This window comes from Cajanus cajan, chromosome 7 (genome assembly GCF_000230855.2).
Source record: "Cajanus cajan strain Asha chromosome 7, NIPB_CcT2T_4, whole genome shotgun sequence".
In the NCBI taxonomy this organism is placed as follows: domain Eukaryota; kingdom Viridiplantae; phylum Streptophyta; class Magnoliopsida; order Fabales; family Fabaceae; genus Cajanus; species Cajanus cajan.
In genome coordinates, this window is record NC_138523.1 from 27,046,953 (window position 1) to 27,062,389 (window position 15,437).

Here is a 15,437-nt window from a genome sequence, read left to right on the forward strand (position 1 = left end):
GTAGGTCCTCTAATGGCTCCAGTGGAAACTGCCGTGTAGCCCGGTTCTTCACGGTGTATGTTGGATTTGGTAACTGGTGGTGCACTCCCGACTGGGTTACTACAAAGTAGTATTTATCATCTTCATCTTTCGCAATGCAGTTCATAGAAGAGCAGGAAGCAAAATTAATAGTACGGCTTCCAGGGAGTGGTTCTAACTGGTCCAGCCAAGCGTGATAGCCAAGGTGTTTGGCTATAGTGGTAATGAGGCCGCCATTCACAATTGCACCGTGGCTGGTATTGGAAATACTCTGGAACTGTCGTGCCAAATGACTGCCAGAATCAATAGGCTCCTCTCTGTTTTCCATCATAGCCCATAAAAGTAAAAGGTCGCTCAAACGAACCTTTCCTTCAGAATCACCTCGGGCCAAAACAGTAGAGGCAATAAAGCGGTGCATAATACGGATGGCGGGATGGCGGAAAGCAGAGGAATTACATTTTCCAGCGACCCAATTACTTGTACCTGTCAAACTATACCAAAAAGAACCAGGGTTGAAAGAACTTGGGGTTCTCGTGCTCCCTCCAGTGGGAAATCCAAAAATATTATTGAACTGAGCCAGGGTTAATTCGTGTTCTTGGTTAAACATACGGAAAGAAATCAAACCTTCAGAACAATTTGGCCCAGATAATATTTCCGTGTGGAGAGAGCTCAAGAACTCAAGAACTAGTCGAGGATAAACAACATCATTATGCATGGTAGCAAAGGTTGTCCACCCAATGTTAGTTAACATGAAATTGATATCAGCACGTAAACCCAACTTACGAATAAATGGGAAGTCGAGATACCTGGTAGGATGGATAGTGCGGAAGCGTAATACCTCGTTCCGCTCACGCTGTTCATCGTTCCGATAGAACCTCGGAGGAAGGTGCGAAATTTCACTTGCTTCTTCCTCGTAACTGTGGGTATCGGAAGCGGTGGAGGACGAACCAACGGTACGGGTGCGCTTAGGAGCCATGGATGAACGGAAGGAGTGAATGTGGGAGGAAGAGGGAAGAAGAGGAAGAAGAAGTGAGAAGCTAGGGTTTGGGAGAGAAGAAAAGAGAGAATGGGCAGAGTTCGTAAGTTTGAGAGAAGTGAGAATGTAAAAGGAGGGGGAAAAATATATAAGGGAAAGGGGAATTTCAAAAATCACGGGTTGTATCTGTTGAGCGTCAGCAGGGAATCACGGGCGTGATTGGAAATCACGGCCGTGATTCTCTTTGTGAGTTTTCAAAAATTCAAACAGAGGAGATCACGCCCGTGATTTATAATCACGGTCGTGATTCTCTCTGGGGTTTTCCAAAAATTTTCCAGAGAAGATCACGCCCGTGATTTATAATCACGGTCGTGATTCTCTCTGGGGTTTTCCAAAAATTTTCCAGAGAAGATCACGCCCGTGATTTAGAATCACGGTCGTGATTCTCTCTGGAACTCTGAAATTTTATTTTATTATATATATATATATATATATTTTTTTTTTTTTAAGAAACTTGAGTAGGTTCCTGAAGAACCATAGAGTATAATTTTTCTAAGTGTTCCCCATGGAAATATAACTTCAATCTCTGTGCATTGACCTTGAATATGTCGCCTTTATCGTTTCTGATTTCTACAGCTCCATAGGGATATACTTTTTGAACTGTAAAAGGCCCTGACCATCTTGACTTCAATTTTCCAGGAAACAATCTGAGTCTGGAATTAAATAATAGCACCGAGTCCCCTTGCTTGAATTCTCTTCTATGTATATGCTTGTCATGCCACCTCTTTGTTCTTTCTTTGTAAATCTTAGCATTTTCATATGAGTCTAATCTGATTTCATCAAGCTCATTGAGTTCCAATTTTCTTTTTTCTCCAGCATCCTTTAGGTCATAGTTGAAGTATTTTATTGCCCACAAAGCCTTGTGTTCTAGCTCTACAGGAAGATGGCAAGATTTGCCATAAATCAGCCTAAATGGAGACATGCCAATAGGTGTTTTGTAAGCAGTCCTGTAGGCCCAAAGAGCTTCATCTAATCTTAAAGACCAGTCCTTTCTTGTTGTAGATACAGTCTTCTCAAGGATCTTTTTGATTTCTCTGTTGGATATTTCTACCTGTCCACTTGTTTGAGGGTGATAAGGTGTACCAACCTTGTGAGTGACTCCATACTTTTTTAAGAGAGATTCAAACTTTCTTTCAATAAAATGTGAGCCTCCATCACTGATCACAGCTCTTGGGACCCCAAATCTTGGAAATATAATTCTTTTGAAGAGTTTAATGACAGTATTTGAATCACTCGTTTGAGCGGGAATCGCTTCTACCCACTTGGACACATAATCAACTGCAACTAATATGAACTTGTAACCTTTAGAACTTGGGAATGGTCCCATGTAATCCACTCCCCATACATCAAAAATTTCTACTTCTAAAATCCCATTTAATGGCATTTCATGTTTCCTGGATATATTCCCTGATCTTTGGCATTGGTCACAAGAATTTACCATCTTCCAGGTATCCTTAAATAAGTTTGGCCAGTAAAAACCAGATTGTAGAATTTTAGCTGCAGTTTTTGACGTACTAGCATGCACTCCATATGCGGAAGAATGACATGAGTGAATGATGTGAGGAGCTGCTTCTTCTGAGATACACCTTCTGTAGATACCATCTCTACACCTCTTATATAGGTAAGGTTCATCCCAAATAAAGCTGTTAAGGTCACTAAAGAATTTCTTCTTTTGTTGATAATTAAAGTCTTCAGGAAGGACTCCACATGCTAAGTAATTCGCATAATCTGCATACCAGGGACTGTTTTTCACAACAACTGCTAAAAGCTTTTCGTCTGGGAAGCTGTCATTAATAGGGAGTTCCTCCTTTGTTGCTTGGTCTTGTGGAAGTCGAGAGAGATGATCAGCTACTACATTTTCTACTCCCTTTCTGTCCACAATCTCTAAATCAAATTCTTGTAAAAGGAGAATCCATCTGAGGAGCCTAGGTTTAGCATCCTTTTTATTAAAAAGATACTTTAGGGCAGAGTGATCTGTGTAAACAATAACCTTAGACCCCACAAGATAAGATCTGAACTTTTCAAAAGCATAGACGACTGCTAACAATTCTTTTTCTGTTGTTGCATAATTGGCTTGGGCTTCATCAAGAGTCTTGCTGGCATAGTATATAGCATGAACCTTCTTGTCCTTTCTTTGTCCCAATACAGCTCCTATAGCATAGTCACTTGCATCACACATGATTTCAAAAGGAAGGCTCCAGTCAGGAGTTTGCAGAATAGGAGCTGTAGTGAGAGCTTCTTTCAACCTGTAGAATGCATTCTTACAAGAAACATCAAAGTTAAAAGGTACCTCTTTCACAAGTAGATTAGATAATGGTTTAGAGATTTTTGAAAAATCTTTAATAAACCTTCGGTAGAAACCGGCATGCCCTAAGAAACTTCTAACACCTTTAACATCAATTGGAAGAGGCAATTTATCAATTACTTCTATTTTTGCTCTATCTACCTCAATTCCTCTCCCAGATATTAGGTGTCCTAAGACAATTCCTTCTTGTATCATAAAATGACATTTTTCCCAATTTAAGACTAAATTCACTTCAGAGCAACGCTGCAATACTTTAGTTAGATTTAATAGACAGTCATCAAAGGAAATACCATAAACTGAAAAGTCATCCATGAAAACTTCCATCTCTTTTTCTAATAAATCACTAAAGATTGCAGTCATACATCTTTGAAAGGTAGCAGGTGCATTACATAGGCCAAAAGGCATTCTCCTATAAGCAAAAGTACCATAGGGACATGTAAAAGTAGTTTTCTCTTGGTCTAATGGATGAATAGGGATTTGATGAAAACCGGAGTATCCGTCCAAATAACAAAAGTATGAATGCATTGCTAACCTTTCAAGCATTTGATCAATAAAAGGTAAGGGAAAGTGATCCTTTCTAGTGGCATTATTTAATTTTCTATAATCAACACACATACGCCACCCAGTCACAGTTCTTGTGGGAATTAATTCATTATTATCATTTTTAACTACTGTCATCCCACCTTTCTTAGGAACCACATGAACTGGACTTACCCAAGGACTATCAGATATAGCATAAATTACCTTAGCATCCAATAATTTCAAAATTTCTTTCTTTACCTCTTCTTTCATCTTGGGATTTAGTCTTCTTTGAGCTTCAACAGAAGGTTTGGATCCTTCCTCCAAGAAGATGCGATGCATACAAAATGAAGAACTAATTCCCTTTATATCAGCCATAGTATATCCAATAACTTTTCTAAATTTTCTCAACTCATTGAGAAGTTTTTCAGTTTCTTTTTCATTTAAAGCTGAATTTACTATGACTGGATAAGTGGAATTAGCCCCCAAAAACTCATACCTTAAAGATGAAGGAAGTGGTTTAAGTTCTAACTTTGGAGAGTTTTCTTCTTGCCAATCTGTTGAAGACTCAAGAAGACTTTCTACTAGAGGATCTTTTTCTTTACACGGGGGACTTGAATCGATCAAGCAAGCATAATTAGGTTGAATCCCCTCAAGATCTATGTGCTTTCCTCCAACTAGAAAATTCTCCAAGGGATCCCTCAAAATAGATCTCATGACTTCTTCCTCCATGTCTTTAGGCAATATATCAACCCTGCAGCAAATATTTTCAAGAGAAGGTTGTCTAACAGATTTAGCAATATTAAATTCCATTGTTTCATCATTAATGGATAAGGACAATTTTCCATGTTTGACATCTACTATCACGCCTGCTGTAGCCAAAAATGGTCTACCTAGTATGATTGGTATTTGTTTGTCCTCTTCCATTTCTAAAACAACAAAATCTCCCGGAATTAAAAATTTACCTATCTTAACTGGAACATCTTCTAAAATTCCTATGGGATATTTTATAGATCTATCTGCTAACTGGATTGACATTGCTGTAGGCTTTAATTCTCCCATATCTAATTTCTTGCAAATTGATAAAGGCATTAAACTGATACTTGCCCCAAGGTCACATAAGGCTTTTTCAAACCTTAGATTTCCAATGAGACAAGGTATAGAGAAACTACCAGGATCCTTAAGTTTTTTGGGCAAATTATGATGGATCAATGTAACAGTCTCTCTATCATCCAATTTCCTTCGGTTAGCTAAAAGATCCTTAAGAAATTTAGCATATGTAGGCATCTGTTGTAGAGCTTCTACAAATGGAATGTTTACATACACTTGTTTGATCATATTTAAAAATTTTTCAAATTGTCTATCAAGTTTAGTCCTTGCTAACCTTTGAGGAAAAGGAATTGGAGGGTGATAAACAGTTTGAGGCTTTGATGAAGATACTTTTTCTTTTTCTAATCTCTCTTTTTCAGGTTTTTCAACCATAGGAGAAGCGTCTTCATCAATCTCAATATTATCATTTTGATTAGACACAGGTCTGTCTAATTTCTTCCCACTCCTTAAAGTAACAGCATTAACATTTTCAGCTGGGTTTGCAACTGTTTTACCTGGGAACTTACCTGGAGAATTGTTTGAACTAGGCATCAACTGTGCAATTTGATTTTCCAGCATCTTGTTGTGGAGAGTAATATTCTCAACCTTGACAGCAAGGTTTTGAATAGAATTTGCCATTGAATCATTGGTCTGTTTTTGATTAGTGACAAAATTCTCCATAAGGTTTTCTAATCTTGAAACACTTTGTTGAATTGAGGGTGTCTGTACTGGATTTCCTTCCCCATTAATGAAGTGATTGGACGGACGGAAATTAGGTTGCTGATTGCTAGTTCCTTGAACTGGGTTATTCTTCCAAGAAAAGTTAGGATGATTCTTCCAACCAGGGTTGTATGTGTTGGAATATGGATTACTCTTCTCTCTTCGAGGAGTGTCATAGAAATTATGAGAAGCTGCCACCTGTTCAGTAGTATCTTCTTTTTCTCCAGTAAAAATTGAGGTACAATCTACTGCAGTGTGCCCTTGTTCCCTACAAAGGTCACATACTTGATTTGTAGCCACTGAATTAACCTTAGCTTTTTCCATCTTGTCTAATCTTTGATTAAGAGTATCAAATTTTGCTAAGAGTAACTCAATATTGTTCACTTCATATCGCCCCGGAGTTCCTTTCCTTGCTGTGACTTCTCTTTCACTGTATTGGCTGTGATTTGAGGCTACATTTTCCAAAATAATCATGCAGTCATTAATAGGTTTCCCCATGAAAGATCCTCCAGCTGCTGAGTCTAATATCATGGTGCTTTGTTGGTCCAATCCTTCAAAGAAAAATTGGATGGTAAGCCAACGGTTGAAGCCATGTTGTGGGCATGCTTGAAGATATCCTTTGAACCGCTCCCATGCTTCATAAATAGTCTCTCCAGTGCCTTGTTGGAAATTAGTGATTTTCTTCCTCAATTCTTTAGTTTTAGAAGGAGGAAAGAATTTCTCTAGAAAAGCTCTTTCACATAATTCCCAAGTTGCTATCTTTTCTCTAGGCACTGTTCTTAGCCACACCTTTGCCTTATCTCTCAAGGTGAGTGAGAATAAGCGGAGTCGCATTCCATCAGAAACTTCACCATCAAATTGCTGGGTCTCACAGATTTCCAAGAACCCCTCTAAGTGGTCATTAGGATCTTCTGATGGTAGTCCTCCAAAGGTGTTCTGTTTGAGCATATTCACCAGAGAAGCTGGTACAGTAGCTCCAGTTTGCATCTCCCCTCCAGGTATCCCACGAGCTACGGGTGCAGAGTAATCCCGAAGCGGTAAATTATCTCGTTGTGCAGCCATGTCAAATTCTCTAGAAAGGTTTCTTTTCCTTCTCAGGAGAGTTCTTTCAATCTCAGGATCAAGTGGTGTTGGTTTCCCAAGACGTAGAGATCTCTTTTGCATTAACCCTAAGGCACTGCAAAAAAAAAAAAAGAAAGTGACCCGTGAAATCTGAATTGGAGAAGTAAACACTAAAAAAAAAATTATTTATTTATTTAATTTTTTTTTTTTTTTTAAAAATTCGAATTAAAATAATTGTAATTTAAATCAAGAGACGTAGTCCCCGGCAACGGCGCCAAAAACTTGATGTATGGAAAACCGCAAGTGTACGGTTGTCGTCAAGTAATAAATATCGAATCACAGGGACTACGTGTTTGACCTAGAATTACTAGTATTTTAATTTGAATTTTAAAACAGATTGAATTTTTGTTTTGAGATGATAAGATCAGATTTGATGGTAAAAGAGATAGTAATGCAATTAATGAATAAGATAAAACTTTAAGATAAGATAAGGAGATTTCCGGGAATCTAGGGTTCGCACAAAGAGTTCCAACAATATTGAATTATTATTTTCATTAATTAATTCTATTCCATCTTGAAGGTAGTCTTAACCTAATTTAATCCTTGCACCTTCTCAGGCTACGAGGACGTGTTTAATTAAAATTAATCTCTACTCTCGTGGTAATTACGTTCAATTAAACCCATTAAGATCTTTGTTAATCTATTGCTCCTCGAAAGCTTAAATCAACTCTCGTGATTTAACACTCAAGTCTGTTCCTTTAGGTTCCGATAATTAGGTTCTCCTCTCAGTTCATCCCTAATTATCTATGATTATGAAAATTAAGATTAATTGTTTATCATAATTATAATCAAGTTCTCCTCTCAGTTCATCCTTAATTAATGTTATTATGAAAACAATAATATTAAAGTTCATATATAAAATATAAAAGAACAGATCAAGAATTGGAATAAAATTAAGAAACTGAATAATGCATTAATAAAGAGGTTCTCAGAGGCTAAGCCCTGATCCCAGAAAAAGGGAAACTACTCACAGGAGTTCATAGTAGTTCTCCAAGAAAAGAAGAATAAAAGAAAAGCAAACCTTAGAGTCGATGGCACAGGCGCCCAACCTTCTCCAAGTGTCAAAAACTAAAAAAAACTGTCTCCGAAACAAAAATCCCCGTTCTAGGCTAACCTCATCTAATTTATAACCTAAAAGGGTAAAAAGGTAAAACTACCAAGATAAAAATTACAAAGATAAAATAAAAATAAAACATAAAACTTAAAAAGCTGGGACGCGAAGTGAATCACGGCCGTGACTGAGAATCACGACCGTGATCTTCTCTGGAGCACATCTATGAAGGGTCAGTGGCGTTCACGGGTGTGATTGGGAGTCACGGCCGTGATTTTCTCTGGTGAATCACGGGCGTGATTTAGAATCACGGCCGTGATTTTCCCTGTAGCTCAGCATTTCCTCTTTAATTCTTAAATCTTGATCCTGCTCAGAGAAAACACAACACATACCAAGAAAAGCATAAAATAGGAAAATGATATAAAAATTTATTAAAAACATGAAAGATATGCATGATTATGCTATGAATTCTTGTGAATTAAAGTGCTAAAATACGAGTAAAATACACAACATCACTCGTCGCCCGAGCCGGAAGCTGCATACCTCCGTGCTTCTGAACACTCTGGTAGCGTGAGTACCGCCTCTCCAGGCTCAACTTCACTCGACGCCCGAGCTGGAAGTTGTGAGTACCGCCTCTCCAGGCTTAGCTTCGCTTGCCGCCCAAGCTGGAAGCTGTGACTACCGCCTCTCCAGGCTCTGCTTCGGTGCTTCTGACATCCTAGACAGTTGAGTTTGCCCTCTCCAGGGTTAGCTTCGCTTGCCGCCCAAGCTGGAAGCTGTGAGTACCCGCCTCTCCAGGCTTTGAGTACCGTCTCTCCAGACTTTGAGTACCGTCTCTCCAGACTTTGAGTACCGTCTCTCCAGACTTTGAGTACCGTCTCTCCAGACTTTGAGTATCGTCTCTCCAGACTCTGAGTACCGTCTCTCCAGACTTTGAGTACCGTCTCTCCAGACTTTGTGCATACCTCGGTGCTCTCGACAACTGGGTAGCTGAGTATTGCCTGTCCAGGCTTGTGCATACCTCGGTGCTCTCGACAACTGGGTAGCTGAGTACTGCCTCTCCAGGCTTGTGCATACCTCGGTGCTCTCGACAACTGGGTAGCTGAGTACCGCCTCTCCAGGCTTGTGCATACCTCGGTGCTCTCGACAACTGGGTAGCTGAGTATTGCCTCTCCAGGCTTGTGCATACCTCGGTGCTCTCGACAACTGGGTAGCTGAGTACCGCCTCTCCAGGCTTGTGCATACCTCGGTGCTCTCGACAACTGGGTAGCTGAGTATTGCCTCTTAGGCTTTGAGATGATTTTGTCTCCACAGTCCACGATGCTGCTTCGACGGTTTGATTTTGATTTTGGTGCCGCTGAGGGCTGGATAACGCAGGGATCCGTCTAGGGGATGTGCAGTTACTCATAGGTTCTTGTGTCCCAACTTTCCATTGTGTAGTTGGTACCCATTGAGGAATTTCTGTTTCCTTGGGGTGTAGACACGAAGATTCTCTTTCTGAGATGAGCGGTGCCTTATGATTGGCTGACGTCCTTTCGACGTTGGTGGAGTATCCCGGTTATCCTTATTCGGGTGACTCTTTTGATTTTCTGATTTTTGTTGCCTCTGTGTAGGCTATTATCCGCTGGGGGATTCTATTGTGATGATTTTGTCTCCACAGTCCACGATGCTGCTTCGACGATTGTTTTTGATTTTTGTGCCACTGAGGGCTGGATAACGCAGGGATCCGTCTAGGGGATGTGCAGTTACTCATAGGTTCTTGTGTCCCAACTTTCCATTGCGTAGTTGGTGCCCACTGGGGAATTTCTGATTCCTTGGGGGTGTAGACACAAAGATGCTCTTTCTGAGGTGAGCGATGCCTTATGATTGGCTGTCGTCCTTTCGACGTTGGTGGAGTATCCCGGTTATCCTTATTCGGGTGACTCTTTTTGATTTTCTTGGTTTTATTGCCTCTGCGTAGGCTGTTATCCGCTGAGGGATTTTATCGTTAATTTTGATTGGCCTCTTCTGTTAGGCGGATCATCTTAACGTTTAATGATTGGCTGAATTCCGAATTCCGCTTGGGGAATGATTATTGATCTTTTTTGGATTTTCTCTTTTTGAAGAAGTGCCTCTGAGTAGGCGAATTATCTTGATGTTCGGTGTTCGGCTGAGTGCCAGATTCCGCTTGGGGAATGATTTATTGATCTTTATAATTTCTTTTTTGAAGGGGTGCCTCTGAGTAGGCGAGTGGGGATTTAAAGTTTATATATCCCAGAGTATTATTTAGAAAGCCTCTTCAGGCTTAGCTTCACTCATCGCTTGAGTTGGAAAGCTACTTTCCACTGAGGAGGTTTAAGTCCTTTCGACTTGGATATTCTGTTTAGATGATCAAGCCTCTCTTGGGGAATTTTGCTGATCTTGGTTTGATAGCTTTCACTGGGGAATTTGGCCCGTGAGTGGAAGCTGAGATATCTCTGGGGAGTATTATTTCGGCGAGCCTCTCCAGGCTCATTTATTCTGTACAGTTGGGGAGTATTATTTCAGCAAGCCTCTCCAAGCTCAATTATTTTAAGAGGGAGTATTGTTTCGGCAAGCCTCTCCAGGCTCAATTATTCTGAGAGAGTATTATTTCAGCAAGCCTCTCCAGGCTCAATTATTCTGATGAGGGAGTATTATTTCGGCGAGCCTCTCCAGGCTCAATTATTCTGAGAGAGTATTATTTCGGCAAGCCTCTCCAGGCTCAGTTATTCTGAAGGAGTATTATTTCGGCACGCCTCTCCAGGCTCAATTATTCTGATGAGGGAGTATTATTTCGGCGAGCCTCTCCAGGCTCAATTATTCTGAGAGAGTATTATTTCGGCAAGCCTCTCCAGGCTCAATTATTCTGTATGATGAATTGGTTTTTTGTTCAGCCCGAGAATGCGAGCTGAGACGTCTTTTGGAGAGTATTATTTTGGCAAGCCTCTCCAGGCTCAGTTATTCTGTATAATTTGTTGGATTTTCTGTATTTTGCCTTTTTGTTGATTTTGGCTTTTTCTGTGTTTTTGCCTTTTTTGTTGATTTTGGCTTTTTCTGTGTTTTTGCCTTTTTTGTTGATTTCGGCTTTTTCTGTATTTTTTGTTGTTTTTGGCTTTTTCTGTATTTTTGCCTTTTTTGTTGGTTTTGGCTTTTTCTGTACAGAAATGTCTCTGAGGGGTATTATTTTGGCAAGCCTCTTCAGGCTCAGTTATTCTGAGAGAGTATTATTTCGGCGAGCCTCTCCAGGCTCAATTATTCTGAGAGAGTATTATTTCGGCGAGCCTCTCCAGGCTCAGTTATTCTGAGAGAGTATTATTTCGGCGAGCCTCTCCAGGCTCAGTTATTCTGAGAGAGTATTATTTCGGCAAGCCTCTCCAGGCTCAGTTATCTTGAGAGAGTATTATTTTGGCAAGCCTCTCCAGGCTCAGTTATTCTGAGAGAGTATTATTTCGGCAAGCCTCTCCAGGCTCAATTATTCTGTACGTTTTATTGATTTTCTGAATTTCTGCATTTTGTTTGCTGCTGTCATACACAAGCAATTTTTCTATTTTTTCTATTTTATGCGACTGCCTCATGATGAGGTCTTTGAATATTTCTTTGTGGCCAATACGGCCATATCTATTTCAGTACGCCCGTACTGAGTTGAAAATTTGTTCATAACCCTGTTTTTAGTACGGGTGTACTGAACATGATACGGGCGCATTGTTTTTTCTGAAGTTTATATTTTTTTGTTTTTTTCAATAAACAGAGAATAAGTGATCTTCCATTACACCTATCATCTGTATGCATGTATGCAGTATGATGCACCTAATTCTATTTGATTCATTTTTCAAAAGAATTAACCGATGCGTTTCTCTGTTTGAATTTTGCCATTCCTCCAGACGGGCTGTGCGATGCCGATTTCTGTAGCCGAGGAATGATGCGTGTTATATTGAGATTTGGTGTTATCAACCAAGTGATTCTTCCCTTCTTTTAGAAGACGTGTCAACCCTCCTATTGACCACTATATCTCCATGTTTCCACTAGATTATCCTAAAATCGCTTGGGACAAGAGAGAAAAGAAAGGAAAGGTATATATTTTTTGAAAGTTTGTGTTTTAGAGGGGATTATTTTTATTTTGAAAATGGTTTTTGTAAGAATGGCTGGCCATGGTAGGCTTATTGTGTTTAGGCTTGTTTGTTTAAACATTCATGAAGTTAATTAAATCTTGTTATTGACGTTGTGATTTGACAACTTAGATAACTTCCCTTGAACCTTTCTTTTTGAATTCGGTTCATGGTACCATCATGGATTTCTTTCGTTTTTTGATTGTCCTTATTTTTGCCTAAAACACCCTTTTGTGGCGTTTTAGCGGACCTTTGTTTTTGTTCATTTTTGCAACCCTAACTTTTGCCTAGGTCACCCTTTCGTAGGATTCCTAGCGGGTCTTTTGCTCTTATTTTTGCGCAGCCCCCTTTTTGGGTTTCCTGCCGAGCTTTTTGTTTTTTAGGATTTTTGTCCTGAATGGATTTCTTTTTATCCATGACGCCACTTATTGAGGCCAAGGAAAGGTGCTCCAAGTTGTCACACACTTCCACATAAAAATGATGCGGGTTTATTTTTATTAAGACAATCTTAACCTCATTCATGCTTATTCAAACAGGGTTAAAAATAATGTGGTTTAGAAATTTATTGTAAGCAAGAAGAGAAGCAGTAAGAAATAATAAAGAATGATTTTATTATAATCATAATGGAGACATGTGCCCTATCGAGGCTCGGGGGTCGGGCTGTCCCCGAGGAGTAATCTCTAATAGTCATCAGGTTTACACATCCCTATCGGAAGGAGGAGAGCACTTGATGACGACGACCGGCCTTGATGCTTGTGAACCGGCCTTCCTAAAGATCTGGCTTAAAGAACGTCGAGAAGGATCTTGATTCCTCTTCGTTCTTTGATCTTTAACAGGGTTGTATCCTAACCCTTGTTTCCCCGGATTATCCTTGATGATGGGTAGCTCCGGAATTCCTTGGGAGTCCTTGCCAAGTCCTTGTCCCGGCAAGTATCCATTCTTGGTGAGCATATGGGCTACCTTCTTCATTTCTCGGGGAAATGTCTCAACATTGGCGATCTCCAATGCTTGGAAGGCGGTTTCTAAAGCTTCCTCTGCTGCATCCACATAAGGTATGTTGGATGGCTTGCTGATGAGTATGTCATCTTCAGCTTGTACAGTCACCAGTTTGTCACCCACTATGAACTTGACTTTCTGGTGGAGCGTAGAGGGTACAGCTTTCGCATCATGAATCCAAGGTCGGCCGAGGAGATAGCTATATGCGGGAGAAATGTCCATCACTTGAAATTCGACGTTGAAGATGGTGGGTCCAATTTGGATTGGAAGATTGACTTCTCCCACCACTTCTCTTTTAGAACCGTCGAAAGCTCGAACGATCATGTTGCTCGGGCGCATTTGGATTCCCTTGATTGCCACTTGCTCGAGCGTTCTTTTTGGCATCACATTCAAGGAAGATCCATTGTCTACCAAGACTTTAGCGATGTGATACTCCTTGCACTTTACGGAGATGTGCAAGGGCTTGTTGTGATTAGGTCCCTCGGCGGGGATCTCTTCATCGGTGAAAGTGAGGTGATCATTAGCCGTGATGTGACTAACAATCCCCTCAAACTTGTCTTGGGAGATAGTGTGCGACACGTATGCTTCGTTCAAGACTTTCAACAGAGCTTGTCGATGCGGTTCGGAGCTTAGGATCAACGACAATAGGGTAATCTTTGCGGGCGTCCTATGAAGTTGATCCACGATGGAGTACTCGCTCTGTCGGATATACTTTAACAGCTCGTCAGTCTCCTCCTCGGATTCTTTATTTTCCTCGGTTTTCTCCTTTTCTTTTCTTTTATTCTTAGGAGCTTTATCGTGAAGATCTTCGGGAGTGTAGATCCTGCCACTCCTAGTCATGCCCCCAAGTCCAGCGATGTTGGAGATATTGCTGTTGGCAGAAGAGTGGATGTCGTATATCCACGGCACAGCCTTATTTGATTCGTAAGGGAAAGGCCTTGGAGCGGTGATCCTTAATGGTGTTGGACCTTCCCCTTTGTTTGTCTTGATTACCAACAACGGAGTTGACGTGTGTTCGCTTGGCACGGTTGTTGGCTTACACTTGATAACGAACGGCGTGCGATCCATTCTTTGAACATACGCATCGATTAATTCTTTCTTTTTATTAATGTTTATTAATGATTTACTAGGAGGGATGTATGAAATGTAAACCTAGATCCCTCCATGATCTTTGATAAGAATGCATGATATGAGATGATGACGTTGAATATGCATGCATTGTGTTTATTCAACTAAGCATTATCATGTTTTTAGGATGTCCCTAAGATGATGCATGATATTGCTTGGTTTGGATAAATAATATTTTTCTTTTTTTGGGTATTTTTATTTATTATATTTTTTTGTATTTTTGGGTGAAAAGGGAAACTACCTATATGAATGTGATGAAGGTAGATGTTAACACCGTATAATGGAAGATTCTTATTCCTATTTATTCTTTTTTTTTTTTTAAAAGAATAGGAATGTTGTATGTTTAAAGAAATGCAATGTATGCTCAAACAATTTCACATAATCAATGCACAAACAATTCACTCATCCACGAACAGTCACGAGCGAATCACGAGGTAGGGGTATCCTGCAGAAAAGTGCATATTCAAGGTGGTTCTAACTGTTCTCACCGGTCTGAGGCCCCCAAGGTGCCCCCATTATAGGGACCCAATTCCTCTCGTCGTAAGTCGATGGAAAGCTCCAACGCACTGTCGGACTCGAGTTCATGGTTATCACCTTGAGTGATGCTTTCCGACAACGGTCTACGGGCACCTATAGACCCATTCGACAACCGGCCGTACTAACATCCACTCCCTATGGCTTACCACTCATGCCCCCGGGTATAGAGGGAACTGTTGTGTGCAAAGGTTTGTGTGCAATTTATATTTCAAACAATTGCGGAAAATTAAACAAACAACAGTTATTAAAGCCATATAAATAAAGCATGTTATCATACAAACAAGGGGTAATAAAGTAATTTTAACTATTATTTGTTAAAAATAATCTGTCACTAAATGGGACTGACTCTCGAGGCTTCCCCAGTGGAGTCGCCATCTGTCGCCACCAGCCCGAAACGGGCTTTCGGCATTCGCGAAGGATGGTTGGACTCTTTTATTTGTTTAAAAATATGGATTGCTAGAATGACTTATTCTCAAACTGAGACCTTGTCAAACGAGCAATTTTATTAAAAGGCTCACCAATCCATGTTAATCCCAAGCGGGACCCTCCATGGATTAGTGGTTTTCATAAAAAGGAAGGGTTCATGGAGTCGCCACCAATGTTTTACTCAAAACATTGGAAAAAGAAGTTTAAGGCAATCGATTCAAAAATCGACTTCGGCCATGACAACCAGAGTCGGGTAAGGGAGTCGGTTACGCGTGGGGAAGGTGTTAGCACCCCACAGCGCCCCTTTCGGGTTCCCTATGACAGATTATTTCTAAAAATAATAGTGCAAAATTACTAAATTACCCCTATTTATTCTAAACAATT

General features: G+C 40.3%; 1 non-coding gene across 1 annotated transcript; it reads left to right on the top strand.

The window, feature by feature from the left end:
* Positions 1 to 6,273: 6,273 nt before the first annotated feature.
* On the top strand, positions 6,274 to 6,380 carry LOC145950202 (small nucleolar RNA R71). Its single transcript, XR_014428309.1, has one exon. It is a non-coding gene; the product is annotated as a small nucleolar RNA R71 (small nucleolar RNA).
* Positions 6,381 to 15,437: the final 9,057 nt, after the last annotated feature.